Below are 16,884 nucleotides of genomic sequence, written 5' to 3'. Positions count from 1 at the left end.
CTTTTCTTTTCTTTTTTTTTTTTGAAACAGAGTTTCACTCTTGTTGCCCAGGCTGGAGTGCAATGGTGTGATTTCTGTTCACCACAACCTCTCCCTCGTGGGTTCTAGCGATTCTCCTGTCTCAGCCTCCCAAGTAGCTGGGATTACAGGCATGTGCCAGCACACCCGGCTAATTTTGTGTTTTTAGTAGAGATGCGGTTTCTCCATATTGTCAGGCTGGTCTCGAACTCCCGACCTCAGGTGATCCGCCTGCCTTGTCCTTTCAAAATGCTGGGATTACAGGCGTGAGCCACTGTGCCAGGCCACAACACTATTTTCAATAATTCCTCAATGTTGCTACGTATAAACTGGTTCCTTTGTTTTACTGCGCATATTGTTCCATTGTAGTTTATTTATCCATTCTTCTACACACAGACATTTGAGCTAGTTCCAGCTAATCTCTACTATAAAGCAATGCTGCAGTAAACATCTTTATTTGTCTCTTTGCACACATGTACAAGTGTTTCTTCAGAAGCAGAATTGGGTCAGAGGTTGTACTCATTTTCTACTTTGCTGGATAATGCCAAATTGTTCTCCAAAGTGATTGAATCAGTTTGCATTCCCCCTAATAGTGCATGAGAATCTTTGGTTTCCCATGATCCTCTCTAACACTTGGTTTTATCAAAATTCTAAAGTTTTTCTAATCGTATGGGAGAGTGAAATGATTTGTGGGAGTGAAATGTGGATTTATTTGCATTTACATGTTTGTGGTAAAGCTGTACAACTTTTCCTGCATTTGTTTTATTTTTATTTTTACTTATTATTACTTTTTTGAGACAGAGTCTTACTCGGTCACCCACGCTGGAGTGCAGTGGTGCAATCTTGGCTCACTGCAACCTCTGCCTCCCAGGTTCAAATGATTCTTGTGCCTCAGCCTCCCTAGTAGTTGGGATTACAGGTGTGCACCACCATGCCTGGCTAATTTATTGTATTTTTAGTAGAGGTGGGGTTCACCATGTTGGCCAGGCTGGTCTCCAACTCCTGGACTCAAGTGATCCATTTGCCTCAGCCTCCCAAAGTGCAGGGAGCCATAGAGCCCAGGCTGTATTTGTTGACTATATCTGTTTCTTCTGTGAATTATCATAGGTATCATTTACTCATTTTTTATTGTATTTTCTTTAAAGTTGATTTAAAATAATTGTAGCATGTTTTGTATATTAATGCTTTGTTTTTCTTGTTGTAAACACTTTCCTTTAGGCTTTTGTCTTCTTAAATTTTTTCTAAGATGTCTGTTATTGTGTTGACGTTTTCAACTTTCATGTAATTCAATTTATGTTTTCAAACATTTGTCCATTTGGGGTCTTATTTAAGAAACCATTTCCAGCTGGGTGCAATGGCTCACACCTATAATCCCAGCACTTTGGGATGCCACGGCAGGCGGATCATAAGGTCAAGAGATCGAGACCATCGTGGCCAACATGGAGAAACCCTCTCTCTACAAAAAATACAAAAATTAGCCAGGCATGGTGGTGTGTGCCTGCAGTCCCACCTACTTGGGAGGCTGAGGCACCTGGCTATTTTTTTTTTTTTTAAGACGGAGTTTTGCTGTTGTTGCCCAGGTTGGAATACAACATGATCTCGGCTCACTGCAACCTCTACCTCCCAGTTTCAGGGGATCCTCCTGCCTCAACCTCCTGAGTATCTGGGATTACAGGCATGCACCACCATGCTAATTTTGAATTTTCAGTAGAGACAGGGTTTCACCATGTTGGCCAGGCTGGTCTCAAACTCCTGACCTCAGGTGATTCACCCGCCTTGGCCTCCCAAAATGCTGCGATTACAGGCGTGAGCCACTGCGCCCAGCCCCTTTTGTTTAATTTTTGTTCCAAATTTGTCTTAAGTTTTTTATTTTTGGTCTGTGACATTGTTGTGTTTTGCATCTTTGTGTGTGTGTGTGTGTAATCAAATCTATCAATTTCCCCTATCATTCCTTTTATTACTTTTATACTTAGAAAGCTTCTACTTGCCTCAAATCAGTTAAAGTCATGTATGGTTTCCTTCAGAAAAACTTTCACAGTTGTCTTTACAACTTGTTTTTCATCATATAAACAAGATGTTTATTATTATTTTTAAAGACAGTACAAAGGAGTTTCACATGAAAAGAAATTCCCTTCTTTTCCTCTCAATTTCCATCTCTACTCCCCAGAGGTCATCACTGTTAGCAGTTTCTTGGGTATCAATTCCAGAATATTTCGTGAACATCAAGCATAAACAGGAGTCACAGTAACAGACCATTTAGGGAACTCGTTCTGTCATTTCAGAGCTGCTTGTCCCAAAGCTCAGTAGGATTGGCTTTAACATCTCTCCACTCCTAGGGGAGTTGCTAGGTGATTCTGCAAACCTCACCAAGAGGCCACCAAACCGGCCCTGCAGCCATGTCCCCTGCACCCTCCTGACCTATATAAGCAGAGGCCAGGAAGGCTGTGGGAGGATTCCCTCCAGCAGGCAGTACTCAGTCTAGGGCATGGGTTCTTTATCCGTCCTTAGCACGTTGTGAACATGAAAGGGAAAACTATTCCATCCTTATTTTCACTATCCTCTAGCTGAAATGTTGCACCTCCCCCAATTATGAATGTAGGCAACAAACTACAGTAGTACTAGCAACAACCGTAACTTAGTCTCTAGTAGAAAGCACACGTGTTTTCATATTACATACAGCTGTTGCATATATAGCAAAATACCTTTGTACTCATCACTAGTTAGAAATCACTGTTAGACCCTGTCATATCATGTTTTAATAAAACATCATCTAAGTGAAAGAAGTCAGAAGCAGAAGGACAACCACTACATCATTTCACTTACTTGAAGAATGTAAAATAGTCAAACGCACAGAAGCGCAGAGTGGAATGATGGTTGCCAGGGGCTAGGGGAGCCGGAAACAGGAGGTGTTGGTCAAAGGGTACAATATTTCCCTTATACAAGATGAATGAGTTCTAAAGAGCTACTGGAGAGCATGCTGCCTGTAGTTAACAGAACTTGCATACATTTACCAGGAGGGTAGATCTTAACTGTTAAGTGCTCTCATCCCCGCCCCTCTCTCTATCACGTGCACACATGCACGTAAATACAGAGGGCAGGGGGAACCTTTTGGAGATGATGGATATGTTTATAACATAGATTGTGGTGATAGTTTCATGGGGGTGCACTTACACATTAAATATGTACAACTTCTTTTTTTTGAGATGGAGTTTCACTCTTGTGGCCCATGCTGGAGTGCAATGGAGCGATCTCAGCTCGCTGCAACCTCTACCTCCCAGGTTCAAGTGATTTTCCCGCCTCAGCCTCCCGAGTAGCTGGGATTACAGGCATACGCCACCACGCCCCCAGCTAATTTTGTATGTTTAGTAGAGATGGGGTTTCTCCATGTTGGTCAGGCTGGTCTCAAACTCCAGACCTCAGGTGATCCACCCGCCTCGGCCTCTCAAAGTGCTGGGATTACAGACGTGAGCCACCGTGCCCGGCCAAAAACATCATTCTAAGGAGTCCACAGCTTCACCATACCTCCAAACGGACCCAAGCACAGGAAAGATGTAAAGGGACAGTGTGGTGTGGGGCGATTCTCCTACGGGCTCTTCCTTGCCAGATGAAGGACTCCAAGCTTGCCACTGGGAGAAACCAAGACCCACCTGTAAATGGGAGGCTGCTGTGCCCCACTTTGCTCACTGCTCGCAGAGATGCTGGGGTCTGAAGGCCCATCGTGGTGCTGACACTGGCACAGAATAATGAGGAAGTTTCTGAGAGAGGCGGACCCGTCCTCTTTCCCATCCCCATCTTCCCTCCATCCCCATCCCCCAACTTCCCACCCCTGTGACCTCCCCTTCCCCCTCACTGAATTAGGAGTCTGACTGAACATAGAAACTGGTCTCTCCTTTTCATCTAGAGAATTCTGAATGCAAAAGTCTTGCTGGAGCAGCCCGTCCCAGCGGGATGAAGAGAAAGCGGACAGAGAGAGCAGCAACACTCTCCATTTGGAATGTGGAGTGGAAGGATGTGCTGTGGGCCAAGTGAATGCAGCAGACAGTGACTCAGGCCGTCTGACCTGTGCCCCGCCCAAGGTGGCTGGCTGGTGCGGAGACCCCTGCCTCACATCCCCCAGGCTGTGATGGGGGTGGCTGGGCAGGAGCCTAGGAGTGGGACTCTGAGATGACCCAGTATGCATCAGACAACAGTGCCCTGGAGAGACCCTCAAAGGTCTCTTGAGCCCACACAAGGGGACCCTCCCAGAGAGAGCTTGACTATCAGGACAGCTGCATGACTTACATAAAAGCACCTTTCCCCTAGTCCTTTCCCGTCCCTTCCCCACAACGCCAGAGGAGTCAGAAACAGCAGAGAGAGGACTGGGCGTGGTGGCTCATGCCTATAATCCCAGCACTTTGGGAGGCTGAGACAGATGGATCACCTGAGGCCAGGAGTTCGAGACCAGTCTGGCCAACATGGTGAAACCCCATCTCTACTAAAAATACAAAAATTAGCCGTCACCTGTAATCCCAGCTACTTGGGTAGCTGAGGCAGGAGAATGGCTTGAACCCAGGAGGTGGAGGTTGCAGTGAGATGAGATTGTGCCATTGCACTCCAACCTGGGCAACAGAGTGAGACTCTGTTTCAAGAAAAAAAAAAGAAAGAAAGAAAGAAAGAAAGAAAGAAAGAAAGAAAGAAAGAGAGAAAGGAAGGAAGGAAGGAAAAAAAGAAACTGCAGAGAAAGAGAGGAGAAGACTAGTAAAATGCAGAAGGAGCAAACAGCCCACCTTCCAAAACAGGGGCTGTGAGCCTGGCCTTAGGTGGAGGGGAAAAGCCTTTAAATGAATATAAAATTAATCTTTGCCTTCACTTACTGAACTTTTCATACCTGAGATGGAGTCTTAATGAACAGAATGAAGTTTTTCTTAAAACTGAGTGATTAAAAGGCTGTCTATTCAGCCCAAGGAGTAAGGAAGGGGACAAAAATTTGGAGATTTGGAGCCAGAGGTTGAAAAAAGTATTTCATGGTGTGCACTAAACAATTTACACTGGTCTTCTGTAATATTTATCCATTTGTTCTCTATCTTTTTAAAAACACATGACCACTGACTTTTTTTTTTTTTTTTTTTTTTTTACTTTATCTGAGTCACATTCATTTTTATGGTTTCATTTTTTTAAAAACATGAAACTTTTAAATCTAACTGGAAATGATTTTGCCATGCTGTGGGGGAACAGGGACATGGCTTTTACCCTGAAGTTAGGATTGCACTGTGGCCAGGAAAGCCCTGGATTGTCACTGCCTGCCTACCTGGGAGGTTTCAGTGAAGAGTCATTGACATTCCTCTTGCAACTTGCAGGGCTCTGCTTGATCGTCATCAGGCAGGCTACTGCTCAGGCCCTGGGGAAGGAGAGGAAAGCAGAGCAGCTGAGTCACCGGGAGGGAGACACTCATGTGTACAGGGAATCTGTACCCAGAGCTGCGAGGGAACGCGCTTCCTGGCTCTGGGCCACACAGGCTGAACAGCAGTGGGAGGCTGACTGCCTTAGGTGGTTGAAGCAGAATGCTAAGGAATAGGATGGATTTGCTGACGTTTCTTGGAGGATCGGAAGTAGCTTTCGCTGTTTCTCTCTCTCACTCTGCAGCGCTGCAGGGACTCCTCACCGCCTCTGTCATCCCTGTTCAGCCAAATACTCCATCTAATCCTCCTATCTCTGCCTGTCTTCCAGGCCTCTATCTTTTCTTTCATTTTCCTTTTCAATCTTAAATCTTTTTTCCTCCCTTTCATTTGCTTATCTATTGCTGTCTCCTCATTTTTTACCATTACCTTTTTTCCCCCTCAAAATTGAAGGGATACTGAGAATTTTTTTCCCTACTTTTTTTTTTTTTTAAAAAAAAAAAAAAAAAAACAAGATCTGTCTCTGTTGCCCAGGCTGGAGTGCAGTGATGCAACCACAGCTCATTTGCAGCTTCTAACTCCCAGGCTTGAGAAATCCTCCCCCCTCAGCCTCCTGAGTAGTTATGACTATAGGCACTCACTACGACGCCGAGTGAATTTTTTATTTTTTAATGTTTTTGTAGAGATGGGGTCTTGCTCTCTTGCTCAGGCTGGTCTTGAATTTCTTGCTTAAAGTGATCCTCCAGCCTCTACCTCCCAATGTGCTGGGATTACAGGCATGAGCCACAGTGCCCAACCATTTCTTCCAATTAAATTAAATTAACTAATTAATTTAGAGACAGGGTCTGGCTCTGTTGCCCAGGCTGGGGTGCAGTGGCACAATCATAGCTCACTACATTTGCAATCTCTGGGGCTCAAGCAAACCGCCCGCCTCAGCCTCCTGGGTAGCTGGAACTACAAGCATGCGTCATCATGCTTAGCTAATTTTTGTATTTTTTGTAGAGACAGGATCTTGCTATGTTGCCCAGGCCAGTCCCAAACTCCTTGGCTCAAGTGATCCTCCTGTCTCAGCCTCCCATCCCAGAGTGCTGGGATTACGGGGATGGACCACCATGTCCAGCCATTTCTTCCAATTTTAAATCAACTCTACATATTACTTTTAAATTATCACATATTTAAAATTTGTATCGTGGACTATTTCATTCATACAAGACAATATATTATAAAATAAAATGACCTCATGTAATCGACGCCCAAAAGAAAGAAAACATTACCATCTTCCCCTTCCACAGATTACTAGTCCCTTGAATTTTCTTGCATATTAATTTTTTTCCAGGAAGCTTTTTTTTTTTTTTTTGAGACAGAGTATTGCTCTGTCACCCAGGCTGGGGTGCAGTGGTGCGATGTTGGCTCACTGCAACCTCTGCCTCTGGGATTCAAGTGATTCTCCTGCCCCAGTTTCCTGAGTAGCTGGGATTACAGGTGCATGCCACCACACCTGGCTAATTATTGTATTTTTAATAGAGACGGGGTTTCACTATGTTGACCAGGCTCTGGTCTCGAACTCCTGACCTCAAGTGATCTTCCTACCTCCGCCTCCCAAAGTGCTGGGATTACAGGCATGAGCCACCGCGCCTGGCCAGGAGGCAACATTTCAAGAAATGTTTCATGGATCCACAATGGAAGGATGAGAGACAGAGGGAGCCAGAGGCACCTGACATAGACCCTGGAATTCTTACCATTTGAATTAGATCACGACAGCCCCTTTAAAAGGCATGCTTGTTATTTAGGTAGTTTAATACACTAGCACCCTTTAATACTGTAAGAAGGATTTATGTCTTAACTACTCATAAAGATGAAAATAGGTTGGGAGATCCATGATTTATGTGAACACTTCATGTGAAAAAGACCTGGAGGCTTCAGTTAGCTACAAGATTTATATAAGCTGAAGGCGTTAAGTGGTTTTGAAAAAGACAAATACAATCGTGTAGTGTATTACCAGAAGTGTAATGTTCCGGACACAGGAGATGCCAGCAATGGAGTAGTCACACTAGTCAGAACAGCACAGTCAATGCTGAGCATCGTGACAGAATGAGCAAAGGAATACCTGTACTTGTTCCAAGCCCAGCCGTTGAAAACACGCAAAGAAGAAGCAAACAACAGTGTTACCGGTAATCTCATCACTCCAAACAACCACGTTTAGCTTTTTTTGGAAATATTTTTCCAGCATATTTGCCAAATAGGTGCTAACAATTAAGAGGGACAGCAAGGTGGAATGTGTGCAGAGGAAAGCCACCAGAATGGCGTGGGGAGTGAGGCATTGAACTGCAACTGCATGTTCAGGCGAGGGAGGGAGGCCAACTCTTCTGTGTTGTTTCAGAGAATACTGTTGGAATCACAGAGAAAGGGAGGACCCTGCAAGGCGATGCTGAAAGAGGTATGTTCTCTCTTTCTTCCTTTTTTTTTTTTTTTGAGATGGAGTTTCACTCTTGCTGCCTAGGCTGGAGTGCAATGGTGCAATCTCGGCTCACTGCAACCTCCGCCTCCTGGGTTCAAGCGATTCTTCTGCCTCAGCCTCCCAAGTAGCTTTGATTACAGGCATGCACCACCATGCCTGGCTAATTTTGTATTTTTAGTAGAGATGGGGTTTCACCATGTTGGTCAGGCTGGTCTCGAACTCCTGACCTTGTGATCTGCCCGCCTCAACTTCCCAAAGTGCTGGGATTACAGGCATGAGCCACCGTGCCCGGCCAATCTTCACATTTCCTTGACTCTTCACTCTGCCTCTGTAGGAGAACTCAGCTTAGTTCACGAACAAGGCTTTAAAATGGACTTGCTGAGCAGGAAGACATTTGGTGCCAGAACTGGAACCGTTACGCTTTGTCTCCAAAGAATTTCCTTCCCTCACTTGGAAGCATGTAAATGACATTACCTAATTATAGAATCTCAGAAAAACACAGAATTAAGTCTCCATGGTCGCTTCTGTAGTTTACCTCCAGCAAAGGTTTGTAATCTCAGGCTGGTTTCGCTGTGCCACCAAGAACCCACCTTTATCATTTTACAGACTGAAAGTGGTTGGAGATACTTGTTCTGGTAATATTTCCAGTAAACCCTCATCAGAAAAATACATTTATTGTAAGAAAATTGCCTGATGCTTTCAGAATAGAAAAGCTTTTGAGTTTTTGGATATTTCAAGGTACTGTACTACTGTCTCTATCTTTTTTTTTTTTTTTTTACAGAGTCTTACTTTATGGCCCAGGCTGGAGTGCAGTAGCATGATCGTGGCTCATTGCAACCCCTGCTTCCCAGGCTCAAGTGATTCTCTCACCTCAGCCTCCTGAGTAGCTGGGACCACATACATGCACCACCATGCACAGCTAATTTTTGTATTTTTTGTAGAGATAGGATTTCACCCTGTTGCCCATACAGGTCTCAAACTCCTGACCTCAAGTGATCCACCTGCCTTGGCCTCCCAAAGTGCTGGGATTACAGGCATGAGTCACCATGCCCAGCCTCTACCTTTTAATCCTAATCAAAATGTGATTTGGTAATTTTTTTTTTAGATGATGGATTTCTAATTACTTAAGGAATGGGCCTTCTGTATGTGAACATGTGAGGATGTCTCAGATCCATGCCTGGGTGTGATGAATATTCTCTTCTCTAAAGCAATGTATATCCTGGCAGTAATCCCATTTGGTCTGGGCTTTAGATGTGCCAGGGGTCTGAGAAGGTATCAAGGTCTAGAAATGTGGATGTGGGCTTTGCATGCTCAGTATAACTTGTTGATTCTAGTGTGTGTATATGGACACAAAATAAAGTTTCAGGGAAAGTAGATTGGAAAAAGGCTTGAAAAAAGCCTGAGAAAAACAGGCTGTAGGACCTCTTTAGGATCTTGCTGCATGCCAGCACAAGGGATAGTCTGTTTGGGGGAATTTCAGGGGTGGAAAAAAAGATGCTACAGAGCGGGGTTTGTGTGTTTGGAGAAGAGGGAATTTTATCCCACTCTGTTGTTGACCTGCTCACTATGTGTTGTAATTGATGAGTTTCTGTGCCTGACTACCACACTGGGCTGAGTAGGCAGAGAGTAGATATGAAATAAGGGTTAGGTTGAATTGGTTTGACCCTAAGAGGGAGACTGGGACCTGGGAGGAAAGATCTTTGGGAAGATGTGTGCTGAGACTGGGCTTGGGAAGTAGAACCGAGACCAGACTGAAACCTGGGTACACCCTGGTGTGTACTAAATTAGTGGAATGGCATGGAACTGTGCAAATAGTTAAAGCTGGATTGTAGAGAAATCATTGTTCCACTTCAAATGGCCAACTGACCTTGAGAACTGGAGAGGGCACAATATGGCAAAGTGCACAGAAGGCTCTGAGCCCACGACATCGCTTTGAAGGATGATACTTTCCTATCTCTTTACAACCAAAAGCAGAAAGCTACCCTGGCCACTGAAGCCCTCCGCCCAGGGGCTCACTGGAATTTCTTGACAAGTCTCCAGTAAAATGGACTTCCTTTCCCTTTAATAAGCAAGAGTCCAAGATTCCTCGTCAGGTGTGCAGGGGAATCAGTCCTTTCTGGAGACCTCTGAAGAGTTTCATTAACTGGTTTCTCAGTGCCTGGCTTTCATCATCTTTTCCACTTTTCAGTTCAGCCACTAGTGTTCAGGACCTGGAAGCAATAATTGGAAATGTTCTAGAAGCAAGCGGGATGGAAGAGGAAGTCTGTGCAAGGATGGGGGAGTGAAGAGGAGGACGTGGAGGCTGAAGAGCCACATGCAGCAGGGAAGCCCACACGGGGGACAGGGGCTTGGGAATGCCTCGGCACAGGCAGTGGCCTTAGGGGTGAGCCCGAGGCAAAGTCCACCTAAGCATCCAGCCAATTGGCTCAGACGTGGACCAGCCTGCTGCTAATCACCCACAAACAAGCTTAATTTTGCTGGGTGTGACCAGAGATAAAAGAAGTAACAGTCGCAGTCATTTCATGGGAGCGGAGTGATAACACTCTGAAGAGAAACTGTTTAGTTGAAGAAAGAACCCTTAAAAAGAAAAAAAAGGGAAAAAAAAAAAGCAAATTCTGAAGCATGGGTTAACTATCAAACGTGTACTTGCAGGTCGTCTCGGTTGTAAACCCCCTAACCAACAAATGGCTTCTGTCAAAAGCAAGGAGCTTGCTGCAATAACCCTGGAGGAGAGGCAGTCACAGCCTTTAAATGTGGAAAAGGTTGGTAACCCAGGAGAAAGAGCCAGCAAGACTGAAACCAACCAGTCCTAAACCACAGACAGAAAAAAGTCAACATACCGTTTGTCACCATGTCACCACCAGCCTTGCTAAAGAGCACTCATTGAGTGCATGAGCCCCCAGGTGGCAGCTGAAATCCTCAGCAAACACGACGCTGTATTTTATCACGCTGGCATCCCACCCTAGAGGGCAGCTGGAAGCGGTTTGTCAGGGAAAATTCAAGAAAGAGAATCCACATCTACCCAGGGCTTCTGCTAAACACAGTATCAGATGGAGGCACTTGAGAAATTTAATTTCATTTGGTGGAGGGAGCGGGTGAGTGGGAGGCAGGGGATAATGACTGAACAGAGAGAGGGAGGAGAAATGAAAGCTTTGAGTAAATAGTCAATACTTGGCTGGACTTGTGTGAAGAGAGATGACTTGGTAGTTTTCCTCCTTGTTCTGTCCTAACTCATACTCCTAACAACAGATGGGCTTGAGTCTGTGGAAGGCTGTGTTGCAAATCCACCCCATGTATGGACAAGAAGCTTTTTTTTTTATGGTGTTTGAGAGGAGTTCTTAAGTTTCCTTTCCATAAATCCATGAGGTTCCTACGCTTCTTCCTCACCTGAATGTATGACATTTTTGGACAAACTGTCATTACTTAGTGATTTAGATTACATCGAAGAGGTTGAAAGGAGGAAACCCACACTTCTCTGGAAACCCTTGGTTCAATGGAATATCCTATTCCTTTCACCTCATTCCTGGTATTGGCAAATAGCTACTTTGTGTCAAGGAAGTAGAGAGACATTTGGAGTTTCTAGGAGGGTTTGGGGAAAATATATTTATAAAGTTACTAAAATGTAACATTACTAAACAAAGTGACTAAAACTATGTATTTAAATGTATAAATGCACTTTGGGTAAGGTAGAAAGTTTGAGGGTGGGGAGACTAATTTTAGAGGCTACTTTGTGTTAGGTATTTTTTTGGAAATTGTATTACTTAATCCTTACAACAATCAAGGAGTTACCCATTATTTCCCATTATTACCCATCCCACAAGAGAGGGATGGAGTCTCAGACTAACTTGTCTTCCAAAAATCATAAGCACCCTTCACAGGGAGACTTGTCTTTCCATGAGACATTAGCTGCTATGATGCTATCATTGTGTGAGGAATTTCTGAAGTTCAATGCTAACAGAATGAAATCTAATTTTGTGATACATTTATTCGTTTACTTTTATTTTTATTTATTTATTTTTTTGAGACAGGTCTCACTCCGTCACCTAGGCTGTACTGGAATGCAGTGGTGCCATCTCAGCTCACTGTAACTTCTGTCTCCTGGGCTCAAGCAATCCTCTGACCTCAACCTCCCAAATAAGTGGGAACACAGGTGTGTGCCAGCACGTCCGGCTGATTTTTTTTTTTTGGAGACGGAGTCTCGCCCTGTCCCCTAGGCTGGAGTGCAATGCTGCGATCTTGGCTCACCGCAATCTCTGTCTCCCTGGTTCAAGCGATTCTCCTGCCTCAGTCTCCTGAGTAGCTGGGATTACAGGCACCCGCCACTACGCTCAGCTAATTTTTGTATTTTTAGTAGAGACAGGGTCTCGCCATGTTGATCAGGCTGGTCTGGAACTCCTGACTTTGTGATTCGCGGCCTCCCAAAGTGCTGGGATTACAGGTGAGAGCCACCGCGCTGGCCTAATTGTTTTGTATTTTTTGTAGAGACAAATGTTGCCCAGGCTGGTCTTGAACTCCTGAGTTCAAGTGATCTGCCCACCTGTGTACTCCAAAGTGCTGGGAATACAGGCATGAGCCACCATGCCAGGCTCATTTATTAGAATTTTAACCTCTAAACCTTGGACTAATGGTGATGGAAAGAATAAGACTTGGGAACCATTTTGGAGCTCACATTCCTGATGATTTCCTGTGATGTTCGTCCTGTAAATTTCAGTCACCCTTAGCAAGTCAGGAGTTGTAGACAACAGAGTAAATGCAGTGAAACGCTGCTTGGTAATTTGCTCTTTTGTTTTTGGCTTTGACGAAAATAGACACATTTTGGAAAAGCACAGAGATGCTCACCTTTGATAAGAGCAGGTTACTTCAGGGTAAGATGTTGGCCACAGTACTGCAGGGTAAACCCAACAAGGTAAGCCCTGAGATGCTGCACGAAAGACACCCTCACATTTGAAATTATAAAGGGCAGGGGGACAGGCTGGGCATGGTGGCTCACGCCTATAATCCCATCACTTTGGGAGGCCGAGGCAGGTGGATTACATGAGGTCAGCAGTTTGAGACCAGCCTGGCCAACATATAATGAAACCCCGTCTCTACTAAAACAACAACAACAACAACACACACACACACAAAGATTAGCTGGGTATGGTGGCGCATGCCTGTGGTCCCAGCTACTTGGGAAGCTGAGGCAAGAGAATCGCTTGAACCCAGGAGGGTCAAGGTTGCAGGGAGCCAAGATCACGCCACTGCACTCCAGAGCCTGGGTGACAGAGCAAGACTCACTCTCTCACACACACGCACACACAAAAAATGAGGGGAGAGATGCAGGACTCAAACTGGCGTAGATACGTAAGATGACTAAAATAATTTCACATATACGTAAATCTCTGTTTTTGACCCCCGGGGCTCATTCATTCCAACCAAAAGCAGACCAGGTCAGGAGCCACAAGGAATGAATAACTTGATTTTGATTTAATTCTGCAAGGACCGGTTAGACCTAAACACTCAGTTTTTGGCACTAGTGAGTTGTCTCAGTATGTGCCTAAAATAACGTCTTGATGTTTCCCTTAGATTTTTAAGTTGCCAAGAGCAGGGGCCAGGCTTATGTGTTCTCTGGGTGCCCCCGGACTCACTCGGCCCTGCTCCGTGGCTTGGGGTGCTGACAGACGAGGACTCCATCAACAAGCCCCCTTCCTCCGCCTTGCGGTCAGATTCACCCAGTGGGAGGCACCAGTGCTAGTCTGTAGGGTGAAGCAGGGGAGGGCTTGCCTCTTGCTGGGTTGTGGTGAGTTCAGGTTGGACAGCCTCCTCTGCCCTTTCAGGTGCTGGTGGCCCCCACTCTTGCTAGCCCAGGATGCTTCTCTATTCATTGTTTTCCCTAACTATGCCCACACCTGTGTAAATAGACTCTTTGTGACACTCTCCTCAAATCGCCCAGTTTGGCTGTAGTGTCCGTCTCCTGTCTGGACCCTGACTGATTGCCGCTCAGCACAGTACAGTCATCCTTGGTATCTGTTGGGGATTGTTCTAGGACCCTAGCAATACCAGAATCCACAGATGCTCAAGTCCCTGATATAACGGCATAGTCAATGCATATAACTGCATCCTCCTGTGTACTTTAAATCATCTCTAGGTTACTTAAATAATACCTACTGCAGTGTAAATGCTATGTAAATAGTTGTTATACTATATGATTTTTAAATTTGTATTTTTATTGTTGTATTGTTATTTTTACTGCTGTTTTATCCCCAAATATTTTAGATCCATGGCTGATTGTATCCATGGATGTGGAACCTGTGGGTATGAAGGGCTGCCTGTACTTTATATACAGTAGGCATTCAATAAAGGCTGTTTAATTCGATTAAAGGGAGTGGTCTGATGATTCTGATATTTTCATTCTAAGATTGCTTCTGCTAGGGTAACCAGTTGCCTCAGTTTGGTCTGTGGGGTGTTCCCAGGACTGTGGGCTTTTTTAAATTTATTTTTTGAGACAAAGTCTCACTCTATCACCCAGGCTGCAGTACAGTGGCACAATCTTGACTCACTTCAACTTCTGCCTCCTGGGTTCAAGCAATTGTCATGCCTCAGCCTCCCGAGTAGCTGGGATTACGGGCATGTGCCCCCACATCCAGCTAATTTTCGTATTTTTAGTAGCGACGGGGTTTCACCATGTTGGTCAGGCTGGTCTTGAACTCCTGGCCTCAAGTCATCTGCCTGCCATGGCCTGCCAAAGTGCTGGGATTACAGGCATGAACCACTGTGCCTGGCTATGAACTGTGGACTTTAAAAACAGTTTTAGTTTTAAAACTGTAATAGTTCTAGATTAACCAGGATGGGTTGGTCACTGTGGCACGTACTCTTTTTAAAAATCTTTACTTGGTATTTGAAGAACATTTTCTGTCGCTCAGGCTGGACTGCAGTGGTGTGATCTCGGCTCACTGCAAGCTCCGCCTCCCGGGTTCATGCCATTCTCCTGCCTCAGCCTCCCCAGTAGCTGGGACTACAGGCACCTGCCACCATGCCTGGCTAATTTTTTGTACGGCGTTTCACTGTGTTAGCCAGGATGGTCTCAGCCTCCTGACCTCGTGATCTGCCTGCCTTGGCCTCCCAAAGTGCTAGGATTACAGGCGTGAGCCACTGCAACCAGCCTGAAGAACATTTTCTTATCTTTCAAAATATTTCTATGATCATATTTTTGTTAGTTGTTTAAATTTTTTCTTTGGCCGGGCACAGTGGCTCACACCTGTAATCCCGGCACTTTGGGAGGCTGAGGTGGGCAGATCACCTAAGGCTGGGAGTTTGAGACCAGCCTTACAAACATGGAGAAACCCTTTCTCTACTAAAAATACAAAATTAGCTGGGCGTGGTGGCGCACGCCTGTAATCCCAGCTACTAAGGAGGCTGAGGCAGGAGAATCGCTTGAATCTGGGAGGCAGAGTTGCAATGAGCCGAGATTGTGCCATTGCACTCCAGCCTGGACAACAAGAGCAAAACTCCGTCTCAATAAATAAATAAATAAATAAATAAACAAATAAATAAATAAACAAATAAATAAATAATTTCTTTATGTTTTTTTGAAACAGGGTCTTGCCAAGTAGCTGAGGCTGGTCTCAAACTCTTTACCTTAAGCCATTCTCCCATGTTGGCCTCCCAAAGTGTTTTTAAATTTTTTTGTTGAGATGGGGTCCTGCTATGTTGCCCAGGCTGGTTGAACTATCCTCAAGTGATCCTCCCCCCTTGGCCTCCCAAAGTACTGGGATTAAAGGTGTAAGCTACTGTGCCTGGCCTCTAAAGTTGTTTATTAAAAAATAATATTTCTCTGGTCGGGAGCAGTGGCTCATGCCTGTAATCCCAGCACTTTGGGAGGCTGAGGCAGGTGGATCAAAAGATCAGGAGTTCGAGACCAGCCTGACTAACATGATGAAATCCTCTCTCTGCTAAAAATACAAAAATTAGCCAGGCGTGGTGGCACATGCCTGTATTCCCAGCTACTCAGAAGGCTGAATGCAGGAGAATGGCATGAATCCGGTGACAGAGCTTGCAGTGAGCCGAAATCAGGCCACTGCACTTCAGCCTGGGCGACAGAGCAAGACTCCATCTCAAAAAAAAAAAAACCCAAAAACCAAAACCAAACCAAAACAAAAAACACCAAAAAATCAAAAACAAAACCAGAAATTCTTATTTATGATAAAATCTGTGTCGAAACTCTTCAGGTAAATTGCTGTGAAGTGGACAGAGCACATGTTGCCATTTTGTGTCTGTTTGAATTATTTCACTCTCCTTCAGGTAAACTGCTGTGAAGCAGACAGAGCACATGTTGCCATTTTGTGTCTGTTTGAATCATTTCACTATCCGGGGAACTCACCCAAGGAAGAGTGAGACAGCTAGCAGTGACGTGTAAGGGTTTCTTAGGAAGTTCTGGGCCAGGCATGGTGGCTTATGCCTGTAACCCCAGCACTTTTGGAGGCTGAGGTGGGTGGATTACTTGAGGCCAGGAGTGGATACCAGCCTGGCCAACAGGGCGAAACCATCTCTGCTAAAAATACAAAAATTATCCAAGGGTGGTGGTGCACACCTGTAATCCCAGCTACTAGGGAGGCTGAGGCATGAGAATTGCTTGAATCCTGGGAAGCAGAGGTTGCAGTGAGCTGAGATTGCGCCACTGCACTCCAGCCTGGGTGACAGCGCAAGACTCTGTCTTAAAAACAAAAATGAAAAAACAACGCCCCTCTCCCCCACAAAAAAGTGCCCACTTTGGCAGCACACATGTTAAAATTGGAAAGATACAGAGAAGATTAGCAAAATATAGTCAATTTAAAAAATAAAAAAGGAAACTCTCAATGAAGAGAATGACAATGTGCATCATAATGAAAAATAAGGTTGTTTGAATATGGTTCCTAGTTGAAAAAATGCTGTTAGGCATTTAAAAGAATAGTTTATTGTTTCCCTATCCTTCCTGAATATGGTTATCCTGAGAAATAAAAAAGATATTGACATATTATGAAAAGCATACTTTATTAGTCTGTGTTCCTAACTCTA

At 44.8% G+C, this 16,884-nt stretch overlaps 1 long non-coding RNA gene across 3 annotated transcripts in view; it reads right to left on the bottom strand.

The window, feature by feature from the left end:
- LOC103883427 overlaps positions 1–16,884 on the bottom strand; it is a 47,821-nt gene that overhangs the window by 14,530 nt on the left and 16,407 nt on the right. The window contains exons 4-6 of one of the 3 annotated variants that reach the window (XR_004184185.1): positions 9,719–10,061; positions 5,306–5,395; positions 3,666–3,748 (exon numbers count right to left, since the gene is read on the bottom strand). This is a non-coding gene — a long non-coding RNA (uncharacterized LOC103883427). Of the gene's footprint in view, positions 1–3,440; positions 3,749–5,305; positions 5,396–9,718; positions 10,062–16,884 lie in introns of those variants that run through there. The other 2 variants (XR_004184184.1, XR_004184186.1) reach the window with 2 other exon arrangements.

This window comes from Papio anubis, chromosome 6 (assembly GCF_008728515.1).
Source record: "Papio anubis isolate 15944 chromosome 6, Panubis1.0, whole genome shotgun sequence".
NCBI lineage: Eukaryota > Metazoa > Chordata > Mammalia > Primates > Cercopithecidae > Papio > Papio anubis.
Note: the sequence above shows the minus strand (reverse complement) of the source record. Positions and strands in the feature narration are given on the sequence as shown.